The 17,567-nt window shown below is 34.0% G+C and overlaps 1 protein-coding gene across 1 annotated transcript in view; it reads left to right on the top strand.

The window, feature by feature from the left end:
- The first annotated feature begins 5,174 nt into the window (after positions 1 to 5,174).
- Positions 5,175 to 17,567, top strand: part of cdh5 (cadherin 5) — a 91,683-nt gene continuing 79,290 nt past the window's right edge. Inside the window, exon 1 of the mRNA XM_061966477.1 lies at positions 5,175 to 5,437. The gene's annotated coding sequence lies outside the window, so the exon portion shown is untranslated. The remainder of the gene's footprint in view (positions 5,438 to 17,567) is intronic.

Below are 17,567 nucleotides of genomic sequence, written 5' to 3'. Positions count from 1 at the left end.
ACGATACAATTCTGTATCTTTTTTTATTTTTTCCCCCGTAAAATGTTCTGTGGTTTTTACAGTGCAGTATAATGGAAAAAATAATAAGATAAAATAAAAAATGAAAATATTAATAAAAAAATATATCAATCAATCAATCAATCTTTATTTATATAGCCCTAAATCACAAGTGTCTCAAAGGGCTGCACAAGCCACAACGACATCCTCGGTACAAAGCCCACATAAGGGCAAGGAAAACTCACCCCACAATTATATAAAATTATATAAAATTATAAAAAATAATTTGAAATGTTTTTCCGGCAATCGAGGTCCAATTTTTTTTTTTTACAATTCTGACTGCCTTAATTATTTTTTACCGTAAAAGTTTCAGTTGTTTTTACAGTGCATTACTGTAAATGGAAAATAAATCAAATTAAATTAAACTAAAAATAATAATCGTAATAAAAATTATATATATATATATTAAAAATTCTGGCAATTGAGCTTAATTTTTCTAAATTGTAAAATCTACAGTTTTTTTTTACAGTGCTGTAAAAAAAAAAGGAAATTAACAAAAACAATTTTTTTAACTGTAAAATCTATTGAAAATCTGCACCACTGTTATTTTTTACGATACAATTCTGACTGTCAGATTTTTTTGATTTTTTCCCCCCTAAAATGTTCTGTTGTTTTTACAGTGCATTACTGTGAGTAGAAAAAAATAAAATAAGACAAAATAAAAAATAAAAATATTAATAAATAATATATACAATTATTAAAAATAATTTAAAAAAAATTTCTGGCAATAAAGGTCCAATTCTTTTTTTACAATACTGACTGCCTTAATTATTTTTTACCGTAAAAGTTTCAGTTGTTTTTACAGTGCATTACTGCAAATGGAAAATAAATCAAATTAAAATAAATTAAAAATAATAATAGAAATAAAAATTATATATATATATATTAAAAATTCTGGCAATTGAGCTTAATTTTTCTAAATTGTAAAATCTACAGATTTTTTTTCACAGTGCTGTAAAAAAAATTAAATTAACAAAAAAATGGCAGCTTAGTCATCAGAATTATACAATAAAATTGTAATTACTGTAAATTCTAAATATGTACCACTGTTATGTTTACAGTACAATTCTGACTGCCTTAATTATTTTATTACCGTAAAATGTTCAGTTGTTTTTACAGTGCATTTCTGTAAATTGATAATAAAAAAAATATAAAAAATTAAAATAAATAAATAAATAAATATATATATATATATATATATATATATATATATAATTCTGGCAATTAAGCTAAACATTTTTTAAATGTGCTGTAAAAATAAAGTAAATCTGTTCCATTGTTATTTTCACGGTACAATTCTGACTGCCACATTTTGTTCTTACCGTAAAATCTTAGTTTTTCCAGTGCATTAATGGGGGGGAAAAAACACTTTTATTTTTATAGTAAAATTTTGGTGACTGATCTGACGTTTTTTTTTTTCCTACTGTAAAATCTACCAACTTAATTGGCGCCGTGCTATAAAAGCTGGACACTGACTATTCTAAAGCACTGTAGGAAGGGGATTCATATGGCCCCGCTCGTCTTACGGTTTACCTGACACATGAAACACGACAATTGGGGGCGCACACTCTCCACTTCACCAATGTTAAAATCTTAAAATGTGATATTTTGTGGCAATCGCCAGAGTGGCGATTCCCATCATTTTCAACAGACTCTTCCTCTCACGCGAGATCCGCCCAGGAACGGGGGCCATTCGAATCCCTTCCTTACTGCACATCTTTCGCGAGATTTTCTGTCATAAAAATGCTGCGAAATTAAGAAGATGGCTGGTATTAAAAAAAAAAGAAAAAAGTTACTTGTTCTTTGAAGACCTCGTCTTTAGGCAAACAACGTGTGTGAGTGTGTGTGTGTGTGTGTGTGTGTGTGTGTGTGTGTGCAGTATTAGACTGTGGGAATTCAAAGTAAATATCCACATACACTCCCAGGGGTATTATGAAAGATTCATGTCGATGTGAGGCGACAATTTGAGCAAACACGGCGAGCAGGTCTGGGGGGGGGGAAATCGGCACACTATTCCTGCCCAAACTACTGATTTGTGTGTGTGTGTGTGTGTGTGTGTGTGTGTGTGTGTGTGTGTGTGTGTGTGTGTGTGTGTGTACTTGTATTTCTACCCTTCTTGAGACATCAAGAAGGAAAAGTACCTTCCATATGAGGAGGTGTGAACAAGTGATGACATAAGTCATGGTCCCAATAACATTGCATCTAATAGAGAATGTCTCATTTTCACCCCCTGGTGGTGAAATCTATCAAAATGAGGGTGGTCCCAAAAAGGAGGGATTTTTCAAATTGACTGTATGTCGCTTTTAAAAGTGCTCCCCCTCTGGTCAACATATGAAATAACAAGTGTGTGTAAATATTTGAAGTGCTCCACCTCTGGCCAACATATGTAATAACAAGTGTGTGTAAGAAATACAAATGCGCCCCCTTTGGCCAAAATGTATTAAAAATAAATAAATAAATATGTATATAGAGACAAACTGTAATAACTTGAAGTAAACACTGAAGATTAAAAACCAATTACAAAGAAAATATTAAAAAATAAATACATTAACTAAAAGCAATCTTTTTCTCACAATGTGTCGACTTTTCTTTTTTATAAAATTGGGATAAATTTTTCATATTCTTTCTGTTTCCGTAATATTGCAATATTTTCTCGTAAAATTCTTACTTTTGTATGTAAAATGATTACTTTTTACTGCAAAACTTTTATCACAATATTGCCAATTGTTTTGTTGTTCTTGTAACATAGTGACATATTTTGAGTAAAATTATGACCTTTGTCATAATTTTGCCAAGTAAAATTCCGATTATTATTATAACACTGCCAAAATTTCAAAGTTTTCTTATAAAACTGTGACTTTTGTCAAGAAAAATTACGACTCCTTTCATAAAAATTGTCAAAATGTTAAGCTTTTCTTGGAAAATTGCGACTCTTATTGAGTAAAATACCATTTTTTATCATATCGCACAAATGTTCAGTTTTTCTTGTAAAATTTTGACTTGCGTTGAGTAAAGTGACGACTTTTATTATAACACCGCCAAAATTCTACGTTTTTCTTGTGAAATTGTGACCTTTTTCTTGTGAAATTCCAACTCATTTTTCACAACAAGCTTTTTTATATTTGCATAATATGTATATATTATTAATGTTGTAAATACACTTCTTTATATATCTAGAAAGGGTGGTCCTAAAGAGGGAGGCATTTTTTCACAGGTCTCAAGAAGGTAACAAATGAATGTGTGTGTTTGTGTGTGCGTGTGTGTGCATACTTGTATTTCTACCCTTCTTGAGACATCAACAAGGAAAAGTAGCTTCCATATGAGGAGGTGTGAACAAGTTAGGACATAAATCATGGTCCCAATACGGAAAAGCATTGCATCTAATAGAGAATGTCTCATTTTCACCCCCTGGTGGTGAAATCTATCAAAATGAGGGTGGTCCCAAAAAGGAGAGATTTTTCAAATTGACTGTGTGTCGCTTTTAAAAGTGCTCCCCCTCTGGTCAACATATGAAATAACAAGTGTGTGTAAATATTTGAAGTGCTCCACCTCTGGCCAACGTATGTAACAACAAGTGTGAGTAAGAAATTGAAATGTGCCCCTTTTGGCCAAAATGTATTTAAAAAATAAAATAAATGTATGTAGAGACATACTGCAATAACTTGAAGTAAATAATGAAGATTAAAAACCGATTACAAACAAAATATTTAAAAAAATACATTAATTAACTAAAAGCAGTCTTTTTCTCACAATGTGTTGACTTTTTTCTTATAAAATTAGGAACAATTTCTCATATTTCGGTTTCTGTAATATTGCAATATTTTCTCGTAAAATTCTTACTTTTGTATGTAAAATGATTACTTTTTACTGCAAAACGGTGACATTTGTCATACTAAATTCTGACTTTTATCACAATATTGCCAATTGTTTTGTTGTTCTTGTAAAATAGTGACATATTTTGAGTAAAGTTGTGACTTTTGTCATCATTTTTTGTCCGATTATTATTATAATATTGCCAAAATTTCAAAGTTTTCTTATAAAACTGACTTTTGTCGAGTAAAATTCCGACTCTTTTCATAAAATTGCCCAAATGTTGAGCTTTTCTTGGAAAATTGCGACTCTTATTGAGTAAAATTCCAACTTTTATCATAATATCGCACAGATGTTCTGTTTTTCTTGGAAAATTTTGACTTGCGTTGAGTAAAGTGACGACTTTACTGCCAAAATTCTACGTTTTTCTTGTGAAATTGTGACCTTTTTCTTGTGAAATTCCAACTCATTTTTCTCAACAAGCTTTTTTTTTTAAATATTTGCATAATATGTATATATTATTAATGTTGTAAATACACTTCTTTATATATCTAGAAAGGGTGGTCCTAAAGAGGTAGGCATTTTTCACATTTCTCAAGAAGGTAAGAAATACAAGAATGTGTGTGTGTGTGTGTGTGTGTGTGTGTGTGTGTGTGTGTGTGTGTGTGTGTGTGTGTGTGTGTGTGTGTGTGTGTGTGTGTGTGTGTGTGTGTGTGTGTGTGTTTATGTGTGTGAGTGTGTGTGTGTGTATGTGTGTGAGTGTGTGTGTGTGTGTGTGTGGTAGGGCGTCGCTCTCATCTCATTTAGCGACTTAAAAAAAAACAAAAAAACATTTAGCGGCTTAGACAAGATCTCTCTCACACACACACACACACACATATACACGCACACACACCCACACACTGAAATATTCCTCATGTGGGGAAATGTGAGTGGATTATCCCCAATAACGTGTTTAACTTAATCTTATCTCCAACACATGAATAATAAATCCCCCCCCCCTCCTCCATGTTCATCTGAAGTGTCTCCTCTCTCACCTTGCTCGCCCTCCCTCCATCCCTCCCTCCTCTCTCTCTCTCTCTCTCTCTCTCTCTCTCTCTCTCCATCTGCTGGCTGTGACACGAGCGCACGTCTCCTGAAACCCCCCTCCCCAAAAAAACCCCATCACGGCTGGCTTCACCGGGGAAGGAAGAGGACCGGGAGCAGCAGAAGCCGCCACCAGGACCGGGACAAAACCAGGAAGAGGAAGTGGGCAGTGACCTCTTGAGGGGGGGCGGGGGCAGGGGGGAGAAAGACGCAGAGGGTCAGGCAGCTGCCCGACCGACACTCTGAGGAAGGGCTTGAGGAGGCGGAGGAGAACCTGTGGAGCGTTTTTTGGCATTGGAGGAGGAAGAAGGGTGCTTGAGATTTTTTGAAATAATACCTCCTCTTCGTCGTCTTCGTCATATTCAGAGGCTGGAACCCTGAAGGAACATCTGCTGAGGTCTTTGGAGTTGTTTTTATTTTTATTTGGCGAGGGACTCCGCACGGGATCGAAGAGGATTTGGGACCTTGGACTGACGGCAGAGAGGTAGGGGTTTGATTTCCACAGTTTTCATTGACTCCAAAAAAATCTTGTCATGATTCTTAATCCATAAAAAAATGTTGATGTAGATGATCATATCTGCGAAAGAGAAGTGTTGGATACGTCTCTTGTTGACTTATTTGTATTTGACTTTATTAAATGTTTGGGTAGAATTTTATCAAACAAAAGCAGTTTTCTTTGAAGTAATATAGAAATGTATCATAGTTGTTTATTTTATGGAAGATGGTAGTTCATCATAGAACTGGCACCCATCCATCCATCCATTTTCTACCGCTTGGTTGCTGGAGCCTATCCCAGCTGCACATGGGCGGAAGGCGGCAATGGTATTATAAAGTACTGATTTTGAATTATGAATCGTTTTCAATCGAGAATTGATTCTAATCGTTTAAAAGACAAACAAATGTCAATTTTTACATGTATTTGCTTATTTTGTCTGTCCTGTCCAGCTACTAAGGTATATGACTTTATTAAATATCGATTTAATTTTTTTACTTTATTTATTTAATTTAATTTAATTTAATTTTATTTTATTTTATTTGTAATCTGTCCTGTCCAGCCACTAAGGTATTTGACTTTATTAAATATTGATTTTTATATTTATTAACATATTTATTTTATTTGATTAATATATGTTTTTAATCTGTCCTGTCCAGCCACTCAGGTATTTGACTGTAATAAATATTTATTTTATATTAATTAATACATCTTTATTTGTAACCCTTTCTGTGCAGTCACTCAGGTATTTGACTCTATTAAATATTCATTTTATATTAATTAATTTATTTTTAATATTTAACCCTTTCTGTGCAGCCACTCAGGTATTTGACTGTACTAAATACTGATTTTATATGTTTTTATTTATTTTTATTTTTTAATCCCTTCTGTGCAGCCACTTGGGTATTTGACTTTATTAAATATTTATTTACATTTTTTGTATTTTTTTATGTAATTTTATTTATTTATTTTAATCAGTCCCGTCAAGCTACTCGTGTATTTGAATGTATCAAATATTGATTTTATATTTATTTATTTTTATTTTGTAATCCCTTCTGTGCAGCCATTCAGGTATTTGACTGTATTATATATTTATTTTATATTTATTTATATTTATTTATATTTATTTATATTTATTTATTTTGTATTTTTTTTATCCACTCAGGTGTTTGACTTTATTAAAATAGAGGGATGGATGGAAATATGTATATATATATATATATATATATATATATATATATATATATATATATATATATATATATATATATATATATATATATAAATTTGAATTAAAAAATTATTTTTATTTTTTTTAATTATACAAAAAAATTCTAAATTTTATTTTATATATTTAGTTTTATTGCGCCCAACGTGTTTTAAAAATACAATCAAATCAACAAAAAACGTTTTTATTTTTTTATTTTATTTTTTTTTTTTGTATTTATTTTTTAAATTTTTTAATTGTGTTATTATTTTTATTATTATTATTATTATTATTATTATTATTATTATTATTATTATTATTATTTTAATCTCTCCGGTCCAGCCACTCAGGTATTTGACTTTATCAAATGTTTGGGAAGCATTTTATTAAACAAAACCAGTTTTCTTTTAAGTAATATCAACATTTATCAGAGCTGTTTGTTTATTTTACAGAGGAATGTAGCTCATCATAGAACTGGCACCCAAAGTTATTAAAAAAAAAAAAGATTTTGAATCGAGAATCGTTTTGAATAAAGAGTCGATTCTGAATCGAATCGCTACCCCTGAGAACTGACTCGAATTGCACAGCCCTCCACTCCATCATGTTGTTGTGTTAAAAGAGCCCTTTGCACTATTTGAAGGTTACCATGGATACGCCTGACTGTCAATCACAAATATTGTTATTATTGTTGTAATAACAGCGTATTGGTTGTTACCCACTTGTGCAGGTAGGTGTACCTAAAAAAAAAGTGGGATCCAGGAACGGGTTGGTAATCCCAAACGACGGCTCTGACCTCGTTAGGGCCGTCCCCTTCAGCCGCTGTCGGACCGCCGAGTGTAGATTTAAACGCTCTAATTGAGCCCCCCAGTGTCCCCCGCCTCCCCATGGTGGGGTTTGGGGGGCTCGTCCTATTGGACAGAAGGCTGCCTTCAAGGCTGCACAAAAAGAGCAAAGTCGGAGGATTGGCATGGTTTGGGTTCGGTCGACTGATCATAGCTTCTTCATGAAAAGTTGACCTTATTGGTGACGTTTTGCATCTTCAGCGGGGAATTTGGACTTTTTATGATGTGAGAGTTCCAAGTGGGAGTTTATTTGTGTGCCAAAATCCTCTATTCAAGGACCCAGAAACACTTTCAAGGTGGAAAATATCAATGTTTGAGGTTTGATCCAGTAATCCTTCAAGAAAAATATAAAAACCAAAACAAAATATATATATATAAATATCATTTGGATTTTTTTTGCATATATTTTCTTTTTTATATACATTTTTTAATTCAGTTTGTTGTTGCTGAGTTTATTAATACTAAAATTATTTGTAACAAAACTGTCATTTATTCCCATTACTTTGCACTTTTTGCTGTTAAATTTGTTTTGTTTGTTTAATTGTATTTTTAAAACACGTTGGGGTGCAATAAAACTATTTAGAATTTTTTGTAGAATTGTTTTTATAATATTATTTATTTTTTTATTCAAATATATATATATATATATATATATATATATATATATATATATATATATATATATATATATATATATATATATACATACATATATATATATATATATATATATATATATATATATATATATATATATATATATATATATATATATATATAAAGAAAAAACAGCCTTCAGTTTTGTCAGTTTTTTGTTGTCGCTGAGTGTATTATTACTAAAATTATTTGTAATAAAAATTTTATTTTTTCCGATTTCGCTACCTTTTTTGCCGTTTAAAAATTACATTATTTTGTTTAATTGTATTTTCAAAACATGTTGGGGGCCAATAAAACTAAATAAATATTTAAAATATAATTAGGATTTTTTTTTTGTATAAATTTGCTTTTTTTCATATTTTTAAATTCAAATTATATATATATATATATATATATATATATATATATATATATATATATATATATATATATATATATATATATATATATATATATATATATATTCTTCAGTTTAGTCAGTTTTTTGTTGTCGCTGAGTGTATTATTACTAAAATTATTATTATTTTTTTCCCATTACTCTACACCTTTTGCTGTTTAAAATTTTTTAAATGTTTGTTTAATTATATTTTTAAAAGAAGTTGGGGGCCAACAAATCTAAATAAATATATTAAATATAATTTCAATTGTTTTGCATATTTTATTTTTTAGTATTAATTATTTTTTAAATTCAATTTTATGTATAAAAAAATTAAAAAGAAAGAAAGAAAAACGGCCTTCAGTTTTGCCAGTTTTTTTAAATTTATTTCCTATTAACATACTTTTTGTATTGTTTCATTTTTGTAAATTCACCAAGACGTCACCGTGGACTTCTTGAGTCTGTTTAGCTGATTGGAGAGCTCGCTTCTGCAGCTAGAGGGTCCATGACGATGACTTCTGTTTTGTTTGATCAGCCATTTTACTGCCGTGTTACAGACACCGTTTGGAAACAATTAAGCTATGTATATATAAATTAGCAAAATATTTCTGTGTAAATAGCTCATTTCACAACATATACATATACGTCTTATAGTCCAGTGCGGCTATTATATGGAAATATAGGTTTATTTTCTACATTTTAGTGGGTGCGGCTTATATACCGGTGCACTCTATAATCCGAAAAATACGGTAATAGTGAATTACAATATTATAATTAAAAGCCCTGCAGTAGTAAATGGATGGATAATAATTAAATTCATTGTGGTCTCTACAGAGGTCGCGAGTGCGTCTTGCCGTACACTGCCACCTGTTGGTCAGCTGGTCTAAATACCTTTTTTTTTTAAATTTTTAATGCATGACCATTATATGGATTTGTGAGACCTGGGTGATTTGATTCGTTGCTACGTTACAACGAAAGCCATCGATGCAACTAAAGCCACTGGTCTAATTCCTGGAGAGGGGAAGACAACAGAATTGGGGGGGGGAAATCCTTTGGGTGCCATCTGGGAGACTTGCTCGACACACACACACACACACACACACACACAGATCATGATTAGAAGCATTCATTCATTCATTCAGATAGATGTCAGAGCGCCCGACAAGCCGTCCAGCTGTGACGATGTTAGCTCAGAACCAAGCCGATGATTGCTTGGGGAAAGATCAACTTTGATTTTCGCTGACATTTTATGTACAATACCTGACTTCACCCTTTACTGGACCGCAATGGAAAAAACCCAAAAACATTATTATTTATTAATTAACTAATTATTATTAATTATATATTTTTAATAATATTATCATTTATTTATATGATAATATTATTATAAATACATAATAAATAATAGTTAATAAATAAATAATAATAAAAATATGTTGTATATTTTACACCATCATACATATTTTTAAAAATAAATGTGTATTTTACATTATTATTATTTATTTATTAACTACTATTTATTATGTATTTATTATAATATTATCATGTATTTATATGATATATGATAATATAATAAATGATAATTTATATGATAATATCATTATAAATACATAATAAATAAATTATTATTATTTATTTATTAACTATTATTTATTATGTATTCATTATAATATCATGTATTTATATGATATATGATAATGTAATAAATGATAATCTATATGATAATATCATTATAAATACATAATAAATAATAGTTAATAAATAAATAATAATAATGTAAAATACTAATTTATTAAAACAAATATGTATGATGGTGTAAAATATAAAAAAAATACTAATAATTATGTTATATTGACCCATATATAGCCGTACGAAACACAATCAAAGCATTTACTGTATATTAGGGTTGTCCTGATCCGATACAGATATCGGTCCGATATCAGCAACAACAAAAAAGCAGTATCGGATCATATCGTTTGTTTCTTCACAAGAAAATATATTACCTAATTGCGTTGAACACTTACTTGCAAACAAGCTTACTTTTAGGGAGAAAAAAGTTTAAACTATAGCCATAAATAAAGGCATCCTTAGCTAAATACATTATTATGTTTATATAATGGATATATATATATATATTTAAAATATATAATTGGAGATTAAGAGTATCTAAAAGTTTGACTCCTAAAATGCGCCAAACATGGATAAGCGTGGGGAGTGTTTTTGCATTTTTTCCAGCATGCATTGAAATGGATTAAATGGGTGTAATAATTTTTTTTATGGTGCGTGGGCGTTTTTTATAATGTCCACAAAGTTCCGTGAGCAGGTTGAGTTACGTGTGATTTTTTTTTTTTTGGTACCATGACTAGGGAAGGTTGTTTGTATTGGATCATATAAGTAAATGCTGCACCCAGTTCCATCCAGAGCCGAATTAAAAGGTCATTGACCTGTATTTTTTCACAATGTCCTCTTGATGGCAACACCAAATTGATTACAGCGCAGGCCTTATGCCTATCAACACTTCAAAGTGCAATTCATGGTCATTGACCTGATTTCCCCACGATATCCACAAGACGGCTGTAATTTTGCAGCAATTATGCTGTCAGACATTCAAAGTTAAGTCGGCCAGTTTGTACACCCCTGCACAAACACAAAATAACTTTGTACTAAATGTATTGAAGATAATGAAATCATCATCCAAAGAAATGCATAGGAGCAGGAAAGTTAATATTGCACTGAACCGGGTCAGAATGGCATGGGTACCCATAATGCATTGCTGCAACATTACTGCGTTTTTGGCAAATTTCGGCCTAAATCAATGTTTTTATTAAAACAACAAATATGTTTGCTGTTAGTATGGAACACTTAATTGTGATCAAGGTTAATTTTAGAATAAGGCTGGTCTTTTCTTCTAATTCAGTCAAGTCGTTTACAAAGAGGTAAACATGGTAGGCTATTGGCTACCAGAAGCTGGCAGCTACACAACAGCTAAGCACACAACAGCACACAAGCTAGACGTCCTTCATTGAACAATATTGCAGTATAAAATAATATAAACACGTATCGAATCATTATAGTTGCATATCAATTACACATACAAAGTCTCCAAGGCGGAAGTGTATTAGAACGTATCCATTTTTGTTGTTGTTTCTTTCTTTTTTTGGGGGGTGGGGGGTGGTATGGATGGGATATAAACAAAAATATTTTGACATATAGGGCAGACAATAGATATATGATTTATGTGAATATGATGTAATGGATAGGAATGTCTGATGCTGGATGTAAAAAAAAAAAAAAAAAAAGTATCCAGTAACAAACGTGTCCGCATCATTTAAGTTACTATAAATTAGCTTATTTTCAGGAATTATATAGACCACAAAATGTCAATATAATTTGCCACTTCATTGTTCCGATTAATTTACCTTGATTAACCCTTGTGTGGTGTTCGGGTCAGTGGGGCCCCGTTTTCATGTTTTATTAAAAGAAAAATGATACAATTAATACATTTTTCAAACTGAGACTCCCTGACTTTGGCTCATTTTCTGTGAAGAACATATATGAGAATACATATTTAATGACCAAACACAATGCACCCTCCCCACATTTTTATTACATATAAGATATCCGGGTCCACTGGAAATTGATGTTCTGTATACCACACACACACACACACACACACACACACACACACACACACACACACACACACACACACACACACACGCACACGCACACGCACACACACACACAGACACACACACACACACACACACACACACAGCAGGCCGAGACAGGAGGAGGACAGAGTGTAGGTACACAGAACATCAGGGGGTCAAATGTGCGAGAAAATGAGAGCAGACAGCATACTTGCCAACCCTCCCGGATTTTCCGGGAGACTCCCGAAATTCAGCGCTTCTCCCGAAAACCTCCCGGGACAAATTTTCTCCCGAAAATATCCCGAAATTCAGGCGGACCTGAGTGACGTGTCGACAGCCTGTTTTCACGTCCGCTTTCCCACAATATAAACAGCGTGCCTGCCCAATGACGTTATAACTGTAGAATGATCGAGGGCGAGTTCTTAGTTTCTTATGTGGGTTTATTGTTAGGCAGTTTCATTAACTCCCTCCCAGCGCGGCAACAACACACAACAACAGCAGTCACGTTTTCGTCTACCGTAAAGCAGTTCGTCTGCCGCAAACAGCAATGTTGTGACACTCTTAAACAGGGCAATACTGCCATCTACTGTACATGCATATGTGACATTAACATCTACGGCTTTTAGAGAGTGCAGTGCACAACTGCGTGTTCAGCATGGTTAGAAAAATAGTGACAGAGAATAGAACAAGGATGGACAATTCAACCCTTAGCTCAACAATGAGTAGATGAGTGTTGTGTGTGTGTATATGTGTAAATAAATGAACACTGAAATTCAAGTATTTCTCTTATTTATTTATATATATATATATATATATATATAATATATATATATAGCTAGAATTCACTGAAAGTCAAGTATTTCTTATGTATATATATATATATATATATATATATATATATATATATATATATATGTCTTAATAAGGTTATCCAAAAAATAGTGCTCGATACCGTAGTAGAGCGCAATATATGTATGTGTGGGAAAAAAATCACAAGACTATTTCATCTCTACAGGCCTGTTTCATGAGGGGGGGTACCCTCAATCATCAGGAGATTTTAATGGGAGCATTCGCATACCATGGTTTATATAGGGCACAGAGTGGGTGGGTACAGGCTGGCGTAGGGGCGTGGTGATTGGCTCATGTGTTACCTAGGAGGTGTTTCCGTCTATGGCGGCATGCTGTTACAATTTCGCTGCGCTTGTTGAGGGATGACAGGTCTGGACGGTAAATAATAAACAGTTTCTCTTTCAAGCATAGGTTGCATCTTTTATTACCACTATTGTAAGGTTTGCTGGATGCAAGAATTTGCCATGTTATTGAATATTCAACATTATTGTCTTTGAGGTCCCAAATGCGTTTGCTGAGTTCTGTGGTATTTCCCAGGTTTTGGTTCCTGAAAGAAGCCTTGTGATTGTTCCATCTGGTTTTGAATTCTCCCTCAGTTAATCCTACATATGTGTCGGATGTGTTAATGTCCTTGCGTATTACCTTAGATTGGTAGACAACTGATGTTTGTAAGCACCCCCCGTTGAGAGGGCAATCATCTCAAACCACAACAAAACAATTGCAAATGAGCCGTCGGCCCCCGGACAGAGCGACTCCAAAACCAACAAAGGCTGTAACTGTCGAAAGAAACCTGATTGCCCTCTCAACGGGGGGTGCTTACAAACATCAGTTGTCTACCAATCTAAGGTAATACGCAAGGACATTAACACATCCGACACATATGTAGGATTAACCGAGGGAGAATTCAAAACCAGATGAAACAATCACAAGGCTTCTTTCAGGAACCAAAACCTGCGCAATACCACAGAACTCAGCAAACACATTTGGGACCTCAAAGACAATAATGTTGAATATTCAATAACATGGCAAATTCTTGCATCCAGCACACCTTACAATAGTGGTAATAAAAGATGCAACCTATGCTTGAAAGAGAAACTGTTTATTATTTACCGTCCAGACCTGTCATCCCTCAACAAGCGCAGCGAAATTGTAACAGCATGCCGCCATAGACGGAAACACCTCCTAGGTAACACATGAGCCAATCACCACGCCCCTACGCCAGCCTGTACCCACCCACTCTGTGCCCTATACAAACCATGGTATGCGAATGCTCCCATTAAAATCTCCTGATGATTGAGGGTACCCCCCCTCATGAAACAGGCCTGTAGAGATGAAATAGTCTTGTGATTTTTTTCCCACACATACATATATATATATATATATATATGAAATACTTGACTTGGTGAATTCTAGCTGTAAATATACTCCTCCCCTCTTAACCATGCCCCCAGCCCTGACCACGCCCCCCCCCACCTCCCGAAATCGGAGGTCTCAAGGTTGGCAAGTATGGCAGACAGTGTTGACAAACAATGTTGCAACCTTGTGTTGTTAAAATACTGAACAGATGTTTATTGGGATCAGGTAAATTGTACGGCTGTTGTATCGGACAATACTCAAAGGTTGTATCGGGACACCACTGATTCAAACCTTAATGAAAACTGAGCAAAATGACAGCAAAAGCAAATATTTTTAACGTCTAAAATCTTGTGCAAAAAGCGTAAGAGTGAGTTCTCTGCTGGCCCAGACTGAAGAACATGATGTCTATTACAGATGCGGGATTTGACAAGGATTACGGCGCATTTAAGGTCAATCGGTGAAATACGTTTATCTCATAAAGACAGCCAATCAGGATCAACTGGGATCACATGACCATTCCGGCCACCGACAGGAAAATCTTCATTAATGCACCATAATTGGCCTCCATTATTCCATTTTACCATTCTGATTTTTTTTTTTTACGAGCAGTTTAGACAGAAATTACACGCTTTCCTTCGACAGAGGCCTGGAAATTGTCCACTCGTTTATTTTTCGCGCAAGCGGTGGCCATTAGTGTCGGAAATATGCAGCTGACGTCGCTCACGACCTCGCTCGGCCTGCTGGGATTGATGCAGGGGTGACATGGAACCAGACGTGTGGCCTTCCAGTGCATGCTGTGTGTGTGTGTGTGTGTGTGTGTGTGTGTGTGTGTGTGTGTGTGTGTGTGTGTGTGTGTGTGTGTGTGTGTGTGTGTGTGTGTGTGTGTGCGTGTGTGTTTCTGCCCTTCTTGAGATACCAACAAGGAAAAGTAGCTTCCATATGAGGAGGTGTGAACAAGTTAGGACATAAATCATGGTCCCAATACAGAAAACCATTGCATCTAATAGAAAATGTCTCATTTGCGCTTTAGGACCGCTTGTATCGCACATGATATCACACACACAAGTAAACACACTTCAGGACCGCTTGTATCTCACATGATATCACACAAGTAAACACGCTTCAAGTACGCTTGTATCGTACATGATATCACACACAAGTAAACACGCTTTATGACCGCTTGTATCGCACATGATATCACACACAAGTAAACACGCTTCCGGACCGCTTTTATCGCACATGATATCACACAGGTAAACACAGTTCAGGGCCGCTTGTATCGCACACGATATCACACACAAGTAAACACGCTTCAGGACCGCTTGTATCGCACATGACATCACACACAAGTAAACACGCTTCAGGACCGCTTGTGTTGCACATGATATCACACACAAGTAAACACGCTTTAGGACCGCTTGTATCGCACATGATATCACACACAAGTAAACACGCTTCTGGACCGCTTGTATTGCACATGATATCACACAAGTAAACGCGCTTCAGGACCGCTTGTATCGCATGTGATATCACACACAAATAGACACACTTCAGGACTGCTTATTTCGCACATGATATCACACACAAGTAAACACGCTTCAGGACTGCTTGTTTCGCACATGATATCACACACAAGTAAACACGCTTTAGGACCGCTTGTATTGCACATGATATCACACACAAGTAAACACGTTTCAGGACCGCTTGTATCGCACATGATATCACACACAAGTAATCACGGTTCTGTTTCGCTTTTATCGCACATGATATCACACAAGTAAACACAGTTCAGGACCGCTTGTATCGCACATGATATCACACAAAAGTAAACACGCTTCTGGACCGCTTGTATCGCACATGATATCAAACAAGTAAACACACTTCAGGACGGCTTGTATCGCACATGATATCACACACAAGTAAACACGCTTTAGAACCGCTTGTATCGCACATGATATCACACACAAGTAAACGCGCTTCAGGACCGCTTGTACCGCAAATTATATCACACACAAGTAAACACGCTTCAGGACTGCTTGTATCTCACATGATATCACACACTGGTGGTGAAATCTATCAAAATGAGGGTGGTCCCAAAAAGGAGGTATTTTTAAATTGACTGTGTGTTTGGTTTTAAAAGTGCTCCCCCTCTGGCCAACATATGTAATAACAAGTGTGTGTAAAAAATTTAAATGCGCCCCCTTTGGCCAAAATGTATTAAAAAAAATATGTAAATAGAGACATACTGTAATAACTTGAAGTAAATAATGGAGCTTAAAAACCAATTACAAACAAAACATTCCAAAATAAATAAATTAACTAAGAGCAGTTTTTTTCTCACAATTTTCATCTTTTTTCTTATAAAATTGGGAACAATTTCTCATATTTCTTTCTGTTTCTGTAACACTGCAATATTTTCTCGTAAAATTATTACTTTTTTTTTAATGCAAAATGATTACTTTTTAGTGCTAAATGGTGACATTTGTCATACAAAATTCTGACTTTGATCAATATTGCCAATTTGTTTTTGGTTTTGTAAAATAGTGACATTTTTTGAGTAAAATTATGACTTTTGTCGTAATTTTGCCAAGTAAAATTCCGATTATTATTAGAATATTGCCAACATTTTAAAGTTTTCTTATAAAATTGTGAGTTTTGTCGAGTAAAATTACGACTTTTCATACATTTGCCAAAATGTTAAGCTTTTCTTGTAACATTGCGACTGTTATTGAGTAAAATTCCAACATTTTTCATAACTTAGCACAAATGTTGAGTTTTTATTGTAAAATTTTGACCTGCGTTGAGTAAAATCACAACTTTTATTATAACACTGCTAAAATTAGAAGTTTTTCTTGTGAAATTCCAACTTTTTCTTCACAGCAAGCTTTTTTATATTTTCATAGTATGTATATATTATTAATGTTGTAAATACACTTTGTGTGTGTGTGAGTGTGAGTGTGTGTGTGTGTGTGTGTGTGTGTGAGAGTGTGTGTGTGTTTGTGTGTGTGTGTCTGTGTGTGTGTGTGTGTGTGTGTGTGTGTGTGTGTGTGTGTGTGTGTGTCAGCACTTCCTGGTATGGCTTGCAAGTAGACAGATTGTTAGAAGCTGCTCTGTGATTAAACCTGTTTTAATCTCAAAACACACACACACACACACACACACACACACACACACACACACA

Source organism: Nerophis lumbriciformis, linkage group LG02 (genome assembly GCF_033978685.3).
Source record: "Nerophis lumbriciformis linkage group LG02, RoL_Nlum_v2.1, whole genome shotgun sequence".
Taxonomy (NCBI): domain Eukaryota; kingdom Metazoa; phylum Chordata; class Actinopteri; order Syngnathiformes; family Syngnathidae; genus Nerophis; species Nerophis lumbriciformis.
The sequence above is the reverse complement of the archived record's forward strand: the minus strand, read 5'-3'. Positions and strand labels throughout refer to the sequence as shown.